Source organism: Triticum urartu, chromosome 6A (assembly GCF_056163025.1).
Source record: "Triticum urartu cultivar PI428250 chromosome 6A, HENAU_Tu73, whole genome shotgun sequence".
Classification (NCBI taxonomy): domain Eukaryota; kingdom Viridiplantae; phylum Streptophyta; class Magnoliopsida; order Poales; family Poaceae; genus Triticum; species Triticum urartu.
This window is the reverse complement of record NC_141878.1, coordinates 173,235,175-173,242,614: the sequence shown is the minus strand read 5'-3', so window position 1 is coordinate 173,242,614 and position 7,440 is coordinate 173,235,175. Positions and strand designations below refer to the sequence as shown.

The following is a 7,440-nucleotide window of genomic DNA, read 5'->3' as shown; positions in this document are numbered from 1 at the left end:
GCTGCGTCGCCCGCGCCCCACAGCGCCCTGCGGAGCGCGAGCTGCCTGAGGCGCAAGGTTGAGTTCGCCCTGAGACGGCGACACGGCGTGGGCGGGCCACGCCGCCCAGCGGTTGGCATTGGCAGCCGGGATGCCTGACATCTGGGTTGAGAAGCGGCGGAACGCGACGCGGAGGAAGGAGGACTCCGGCACACCCCTACATGGTGCGCCAAATGTCAGGTTTCGGGTTCCGGCAGACCCTTGAGGTTCGAACACTGGGGTGCGCACAGAGATCTCTCCCCTACCGATCTACGTCCGATCCTCTCGTGCGAACTAAGATGAAAATGATGAACAACACAAGAGACATGATGTTTATACTGGTTCGGGCCACCGTTGTCGTGTAATACCCTACTCCAGTGTGTGGTGTGGTGGATTGCCTCTGGGTTGATGATGGACAGTACAAGGGAAGAACAACCTCGCGAGAGGTGTTCTTGAGCTGGTGCGATGAACTGCTAGCACTACAAGGATTCCGGTCTATTACAACAAAAATTATTGCTACAACTATCTTTTGTTGCAATAAAATGCTATATTTCCACAAAATTCCAGTCCGTGGTAATAGGATCTACATATTGCCACAATTTTGTTTCATCGCGTTAAGTACTCGTTTTGTTGCAATAGAAGCCATGTATTGCCACAAGCTGCATCGTCGTTGTAATATGGTAGTGATATTGCGACAGCCTTGTCCCGTTGCGTGAATTGGTCATCTTGTTGCAATAAAGGCTAGGTATTGCAACAAAGTACATAGATAACACCTGTGACATGTGGCGCTAGTCAGAGATTCTATTGCAACAAAGCATGTATTGGTTGTAATAGGGTGACTTTTTGCCTCACCTTCGTTGCGTTGCAATAACTGTTACATATTGCGACAAATTGAGCATCCATGGTAATACGTACAACATAATGCAACAATCCTCTAGTGTTGCCAAAAAAGGAGCAGGATATTGCAACGATATTCTCTACTGTGCTCCTGATTTTTTCCTTTATTTATTATACTATTTTGCAGGATCTGATTAAAGGGGCGTACTAGTTTACAGAGGTATTAACACATTAGGTACCACAACTTGCACCTAAGTTGCATTTTAGTCACATATCTTGCAAAGTGGACATCGGTGGTACCACAACTTGGAGGAGTGCTCTACGCGCGTGCGAAGCATTGCACACTCGCGGGCGCCCTTCACTTTAGGGTTTCTTGCACCGCCAGGGTCTCCTCCACTGACCCTACTGACCTCCTCCGGTAGCAAGGTCGTGCTCGGCACCCGAAAGACGGCAAGCTCAGTGCCCTTTCTCACAAAGGTGAGTCGTGAGAACTGAGCACCACACACTCTTCCTAATTTTTCTGTATCTTGCTTGATGTGATGTATTTATATGTGCTCTTAATAAAAAAGGAGATTCAATATAAAATTATGTGTTAAATAGAGAAATTGTGCAAGGCTGCATTCTAGCTATTTTTAAACACTCCCAGGCTTCATTTGAACAGCTCTTCAGCCACCAATTGAGCAGCATAACAGTTGTATCCTAGAGTAATTTTCAGCAAGAATTCATCACCAGATCAACAACACTACATCAAGATATATATATAAAGACATATGACACAAGATTTTAGTAGGATATAACAAACCATCTTAGCGAGATATATAACAAATGTTTCAAAATGACAGCACACAAGTTTCAGCAGCTATACTTGTATAGATTGTTCACACAAAAGACCATAAGTTCAAGGCAAAGTAGTGTAAATAGCAAAAACACTAAAAGACCATAAGTTCGTAGCAACAGTGTGTACATAGCATCACTGTCAAAAGGAAAATAGCAACAACACTAAAAGAACAGCAAGTACTCTTCTCTTCTCTTCATCACCAAATTGTTAGTGCTGGGCACTAGCTCTTGTTCCCATTTGCCACAACATATGACCCTATGCAGGCATGCCTTGTTTCAACCTGTTTTATATCAGATTAAAGTTTAGGAGAGATATTTCTCGTAGGTAACCATCATAACAGTTAGGAACTTATAATTATGGCTTACACATGTGAAAAGCACCTTACCAAGAAATTAAAAACTATACAAAGAACCCCTGGTCATCATCCAATTCTTCTTGTCCCAAAGGAGAAACATGGCCATCATTTACGTAAGCCTCATCATCATCCGTATCATCATCAGATTCGAATTGGACATCTTCAAACTCAATAGGTTTTATATTTTCTATGACTGAAACATCAATGCTGGATCCTTCGTCATCATTTCTACACCAACTAGTGATCTCTTCAGGTACTGTAATTTTTGGCACTGTAATTTCTGCATCAATGACATCCAGTACATCTGCCTCACCACCCTCATCGGCTTCAACAACTTCATCAAGGCCTACACCATTTAAAACAGAAGGAGCAAACAAATTTCGTGGATTCATTTTAATAACAGCTGCCCAATCAGGGTTCTTCACATCTCTCACATAGAAAACCTGTTGAGCTTGGAGGCCTAGAATGTAAGAGTCTCCCTGGAATTGGTGTAGAGTAGTGTCAAGGTCAATAATTCCATATTTGTCCTTTTTATACCCCTTACTTTCAGTTTTGTTGGCAGGAGGCACATCAAACCAGTCACACTGGAATAGAACAACCTCGTTATCAAGAGGAAAGTCAAGAAATATGATTTTCTTGATCACCCCGTAATAATCAATATTTCCTGTGTTTGCATCGCCCTTGACTATGACGCCACTATTTTGGGTACTCAAGTCCTGCTCTATATAGGAATTCCGAAAGAAATATCCATTCAGAACTGTACGGTTGTATACCCGAGCTAGATGATCAGGTCCTTTAGCTAGTGCATAAATAAGATTGTTGACGTTCCCATCATTGTGGAGTTCTGTAATCTGTTTCATGAAATAGAATATGTGTGAGTGTATTGTACAACGTTGGTACGTTATTACAAGGAACATTAGTGAAAATGCGAAAGAAAATTACCCGTCTCTCAAACCAACCAACAAACTCTTCCTTGTGCTGCTTTTTAGGATTAGGAGAATTGTTCCTTCTGAGCTCCTCACGATGTTCACTTCAAAGAGAAATGATTGTTAGTTGAACAGGAAAGTATTAAAGCATATCATGATGTGAATTAAATACATAAGTATCCTTACTCAATCCATGGCGCGGTTTCCTCACAGTTTGTTATTATGAAATGCCTCATTTGATTAATCTCAGCCAAAGACAATGATTCACAAACAAAACCTTTCTTGGAGTAATCAACTGTACTCATTATGCTAATCCCCGTTGGTGATTGATCTGTACCCCCGTCTTCATGACGTTCGGACTGACTTAGCTTGGTAGGCATTCCATCAACGAATCGACTGCAAAAAGTCATGCACTCTTCAAGTATGTACCCCTCTGCTATAGAACCTTCTGGTTGAGCCTTGTTACGCACATATCCTTTGAGCGTACGCAAGTATCACTCAATTGGATACATCCATCTGTACAAGACAGGCCCTCCCAATCGGGCCTCTTCAGCAAGATGAATTGGGAGATGCATCATAATATCAAAGAATGCTGGTGGAAAGATCATCTCAAGCTGACATAGAGTTTCTAGAATTGTTTTGCTCAACCTCTCCAAATCTTCATCCCTTAACTCCTTGGAGCATAAATCGGAAAAGAATTTACTCAGCTGAAGCAATGTGTTAACAACATTCTCTGGCAAAAGCTTGCGCAATGCAATAGGAAGAAGTTTTTGAAATATAACATGACAGTCATGAGTTTTGAGTCCACTAATCCTGCACTGATCGAGGACTACACATCGCTTAATGTGTGAAGCATAGCCATCAGGCATCTTAATGCTCTGCAGAAACTTGAGGAGCATTATCTTTTCTTCCTTTTTTAAAGTATAGCAACCTTTCTTTATGTAATACTTATGCTTACCAGGCTTTGGATGCTGGTCCTTCCTAATTTTCAGGTCCTGTAAATCAAGACGAGCCTTCACACCATCCTTTGATTTCTTATCCATCTCAAGCAAAGTCCCCACAATGCTGTCACAAATGTTCTTCTCGATGTGCATAACATCCGAATTGTGCCTTACGAGCAAGTTCGTCCAATATGGGAGCTGGAAAAATACACTTTTCTTCCGCCAGTTATGCCAGCTACTAGTTTCCGGTCGCTTTCTCTTATTTGACCGTCCAAATGGTGCATGCTGAATGCTATCAAGTTCCCGTAGAACTTGTTCACCGGTAAGTGCCACTGGAGCTTCTTTATTATCTGCCTTGTTGTTGAACAAACACTTGTTTCGACGCCATTTGTGGGTCCTGGGCAGAAAACGTCGGTGTCCCATGTAGCAATGCTTTTGACCATACTTGAGCCATAAAAAATCTGTATGTTTGTGGCAATACGGGCATGCTAGCTTGCCTTTTGTGCTCCAACCACTCAGCATTGCGTAAGCTGGGTAGTCACTAATGGTCCACAACAAGCATGCATACATCTGGAAAAAAATTTTAGTTGCAGCATCATATGTCTCAGCACCATCCTCCCATAGAACATTCAGTTCATCAATCAAGGGCTACAAGTACACATCTATGTTATTTCCTGGAGACTTTGGTCCTGGAATAATCTTTGACATAATCCAATTTTCTTGTTTCATACACATCCAAGGTGGCAAGTTATATGGAATAAGAATGACAGGCCATGTACTGTGTGATATACTCATGAGCCCAAAGGGGTTGAATCCATCTGAAGCAAGGCCAAGCCGAACACTGCGAGCATCTTTTGAGAATTTCTTATAATATTTCCTATCAAAATGCTTCCATGCCTTGGAATCTGCAGGATGCCTCTTTACGCCATCATCCATCCGACCCTCCTTATGCCATTTCATATGTGATGACATATGTTCTGTCATGTACAGCCTTTGCAGTCTTGGAATGAGCGGGAAATACCTTAGAACTTTTTGTGGCACTAGCTTCTTTGATTTACGACTTGATGCATTGTCTTCATCAGTAGCAGGAGTAGATTTCCATCGAGACGCATGACAGACAGGGCATTCTTCTGCATCAGCATGTTCATTACGGAATAGCACACAATCATTAACGCACGCGTGTATCTTCTTGTAGTCCAGCCCAAGATCTCGGATCACCTTCCTTACTTTAGCGAGATTAGTAGGAATGCAGTGACCCTTTGGCAACACATGTGTGAACATCTGCAGAACTAAGTCACATGCTCTATTGGTCATCCCAGACGCGCACTTGATTTGGTAAAGCTTCACAATGAAATATAGCTTCGTGAAATCCTTGCAACCTGGGTACAACTCTTTTTTTGTCTCTTTCAATAGTTCGAAGAAGACCTTGGCTGTTGCATTTGGCTCCTGGTTCCTTTCATCACCGCTGGAAGCATCCACATGAATGTCTCCCGCACCTTCACCAATGTCTGCATTGCTTTCCATGTTTGTGCCCCTTAGGAGAGTATTGACCATGTCACATACCCCAGCACCATCATCTCCAGCGTCTTCATTATCAGAATCTTCAGACATGCTTCCCTCATCGGATTGTTCACCATGGTATATCCAGTGAGTGTAGGTTGGATCCATCCCATTGAACAACAAGTCATTATGAACATCCTTTTTCGTTTTTGGAACAACATTGAGACATCTCCTACATGGGCATGGGACTGTTGAGTCCGGGTGAGCACCATCGAAGGCAAAATTCAAGAAATCCTTCATGCCAGTTTGCCACTCAACAGAATTTCTTTCCCTGTCCATCCAGCTCTTATCTCGTGTCATTTTTGCCTTATCTCCGTAAATCCAGTCCTGTTAAAAAAACATAACAGGTGCTTTAGTAGCTAAATTACAGCCAACAGCATCACTAGCTGCATTACAAGACAAGACAACAGGGATACATACATACAAATATTACTGTCACATGGTAAAGCAAAATTTATCTATACATTGTAAAGCAAAATTTGGTTGATGGAAGAAGAAATAGTACTACTATCACATGGTAGTATATGTGACATGAGTTTAAATAAGTTTAGTTTAGTAGTTGGCTAGATAATGCAAAAACAGAAATTCAGGGACAGTGAAGAGATCACGGCTCAAAACTAACAACCAGATTGTTTGACTTATGCTGAAGAACATAGCATACCTTTATGCTACTGATCTCCACGAATGTGTTATTCTACATACCTCACGCTACATATCAGATTCAAGATACTTGCTTGATTCTTTACTTGATTCAGTGTATGATACTTGTCATGCAATTTTACTTTAGGAGTTTCAGTTGAATGGTTGTAGCCATATATTAATTTTTATAGATGGTTTAATTTGAATGATTCACTCAATTAAAGCTCATGTCTGTTTCTTCTTAAGTTCCATTCAGTGTGTTTTTTGTTTAATTTCCCTTTGGTTTGAGGTTCAGTGTGAAGCAGCCAAAATGTTTTGGAGCAACATCACTAAGAAGACACCATCTTAAGCCAAGGAGCTCGAGACAGCAGCTTTGTGATTATATAAGCACATGAGCAGGGAACAAATTAAACTGAACTGAAGTATATGAACGGCATTCATGTTCATCAGATTCAGTTTTGAAATTTGCGTGGGTTTTCTATCTTATTATTTGCCTGAACCATCTTATTATTGCAGATGTGGAAGAACATGAAAGTAGCTACCGATAAAACGACAAGCAAGGGAAAATTAGTTTGCTACTTTCAAACTAAAATCAGCATCCTTATGTTGTATGTATAGCACAGTACTAATGCTCATGTGATGTATTTTCAATCTAAATTTGCTGCTCTTGCAATGAAAAAAACAGAGAGAAACATGAGGGGATAATCATACTATTGTTGTTCAGGTCGTTGGTGGCGGTCCAAAAAAAAACAGGCAAGTCCTGATAGACATCAGGTGCCTCAATCCACCCAGATGTGTGTTTAAGTTGCCACCTTAGATAAACCATTAAAAATTATCAAACTCACATCTGTCATGGATATCACTCACCCAATCCACGTCTACTAGCATAGCATGGCATAATAAGCAAACGTAGAAGTAACTCCCAAAGGTTTCATGGTAACCAGGTAATAGGTACTACCTCATCTACTTCCCATCCCACAATTTAATTAGATCCTAATCATGCAATGTGTGAGGATTGATCTAATGCAATAAAACTGGGTTGTAGAAAAGGTATGATCAAAGTGTGAACTTGCCTGCAATGTTGATGAAGATGATTCGCACTCAAAACTCTTGATAGACCTACTCGTCACACTCCGGTCAATCTATCGCAGACAAACAAGCAAGCACACAATAAGTACTCATCTAACGCACAGGAAAACTCGAACAAGAGAACGAACCAGAAAGTTCAACTTAAGAACTCCGTTTGCAAAGAAAGAACGAACCGAACAAAGAAACAGAAAACAAACGGCGGAAAACTACTCGGTTCTAGCAAGTTGAAACTAGGTC

General features: G+C 41.3%; 1 pseudogene; it reads right to left on the bottom strand.

Annotated features, from left to right (window-relative positions):
- Nucleotides 1-2,092: 2,092 nt before the first annotated feature.
- On the bottom strand, nucleotides 2,093-5,775 carry LOC147964621 (uncharacterized; annotated as a pseudogene).
- Nucleotides 5,776-7,440: the final 1,665 nt, after the last annotated feature.